Consider the following 2,330-nt stretch of genomic DNA (forward strand, 5'->3'; position numbering starts at 1 on the left):
GAATGTAAAATATTACCTGCAATATGTGAGGACTTTGAAGTTGGTCAAGGCTGTGAAATGCAATCTGTGTGTGTGTGTGTGTGTGTGTGTGTGTGTGTGTGTGGTATGTGTACTGAACTCTAGATATGTGAGTTGGCTATTTGTAGAGGGAGAGAGGTAGAGCAACAACGAGAGAGAGAGAGAGAGTGAGTGAATGCATTGCCAGTGTTGTTTAACCCTGTGTCAACTCTGATCCTGTTGGCCTTGGATCAAATCAGTAATGAAGCAATGACCATCTTGCCTATCTTATCCTCTATCTTTTACCTTTTACTTGTTCCAGTTATTGGACTGTGGCCATGCTGGAGCACTGCCTAGAAATGTTTTAGTCGAACAAATCAACCCCAGTACTTATATTTGTTTATTTTTTTTTTCACAGTATTTTTTTACTTATTTTATTAATCCCTTTTTACTAAACCATTAAGTTACAAGGACATAAACCAACCAGCACCAATTTCAAGCTTTAACGGGGGACAAATACAAACAGAAAAGCACACACATGTATACACACACACACACATACAATGGATTCCCACACAGTGTCCGTCTTCCAAATTCACCCAGAAGGTATTGATCAGCATTTAGCTAAGGTGCCACACAGTGGGACTGAACCTGAAACCACATAGCTGCTAATAAACTTCAATACATCTCAATGCTTCTAAAGCAAACTTTATTTGTTGACTTTCAACCTAAGTTGAATTTAATGTATCTAAAGTTGTGTAATTTTAGCCAATAGGAAGCCTCTGTTGCTGATGTATTGGAAGTTACATCTGCCTATTATCATGGTGACCGCATCTTATTGTTCTTTAGTAAGCAACAGTAGTTGTAACTTCTGATATGTCAGCAATGGAAGTTTCCAATTAGCTAAAATTACATAATTTTAAATGCTTGTACTTTATTATTAATTTCTAGAAAGCAAAAAAAAAAAAGGAAGGAAAAGACATGTGGTTTTCACCATCAACATATAAAAACTACAGCAGAGTAAGAAAATTTGAAAAGAATCTGGTGAAAATTTGAAATACATCAAGTGGTTCGAAGCATTTTGAAAAGATCCACTTGAAACCTCCGATCATGTTAGATTCTTCGCTGTTGGACGGTTTGACGGAGGGTGGGTTTAGATGTCAAGAAGTTTAGAATGTTTTGTTGACATTTAGTGGGGAGAGCAAGGAAGAGTTTAATAAGAGAGAATGAGGGAGAGGTGGAAAGGGAGAGAGAGAGAGAGAAAGAGAAACAATTTTGTGGATGCTATTGTAGCATAGTGTAAATGGTATTTGCTCTCTTTCTCTGTCTCTCTCTCTCTTTCTCTCTCTGTTTCTATCTGCCTTTTTTCTCCTCTCTCTCGTCTCTCTCCATCTCTGCCTTTGGTCCCAAGGTCCTTTCAAGGACCATTTCTTAGTTGCCACACACACACACACACACTTATGTACACGAACAAAATTTATGAATAAAATTTATGCACATATACTTGCATATAGACAAGCATGCACATTTTCATGTGCGTGTATGTATATATATATATATAAAGGTAAAGGTTACATTCTCGAGTCATGCCGACTCATAAAGGCTGGCTTCCCGTTTCCATTGTGTATAAATTCCTCACTTGGACGGGATGTTGGTCCATCGCAGGATTACTCAATTTTGCCGGCTGAGTGGACTGGAGCAATGCCGGGCAAAATGCTGAGTAGTATTTCGTTTGTTGCTACATTCAGAGTTCAAATTCTGCCAAGGTCGACTTTGCCTTTCATCCTTTCAGGGGTCGATAAATTATCAGTTGAGTACTGGGATTGATGTGATTGACTGTCCCCCTCCCCAAAAAATCCAGGCCTTGTGCCTATAGTAGAAATTGTGCCTAATTGTGGAGGGTACCTGTGGAAGGGGTAGACTCTGGAAGACATGGGATGAAGTGGTGAGAAAGGATCTTCGGATGCAGGGCCTCACTGAGGAAATGACAAGGGACCGGGAGATGTGGCGATTTGCTGTACTTGAGAAGATGCATCAAGCTAAGTAAAATCGCTATCTTCCACATGTACAGGCTTGTCCTTTTAGGTTCTGGTGCCATTTAAAAAGCACCCAAAAAGCATCCATACTGGTGCTGCATGAATGCAGCCATGCCGGTGGCATGTAAAAAGTACCCAGTGCACTCTGTTAAGTGGTTGGCATTATGAAGGACATCTAGTCATAGAAGCAATACTACAACAATCAGTTAGAGTCTGGACAGCTAGCCAGCTCCCTGTCAGACCATCCAACCCATGCCAGTATGGAAAGCAGACATTAAATGATGATGAATATATATA

At 40.0% G+C, this 2,330-nt stretch overlaps 1 protein-coding gene across 2 annotated transcripts in view; it reads left to right on the plus strand.

Moving 5' to 3' along the window:
- The window catches only part of LOC106880788 (syntaxin), a 213,815-nt gene that overhangs the window by 31,732 nt on the left and 179,753 nt on the right, over positions 1-2,330 (plus strand). The gene's annotated exons all lie outside the window — the stretch shown is intronic.

This window comes from Octopus bimaculoides, chromosome 25, assembly GCF_001194135.2.
Source record: "Octopus bimaculoides isolate UCB-OBI-ISO-001 chromosome 25, ASM119413v2, whole genome shotgun sequence".
NCBI lineage: Eukaryota > Metazoa > Mollusca > Cephalopoda > Octopoda > Octopodidae > Octopus > Octopus bimaculoides.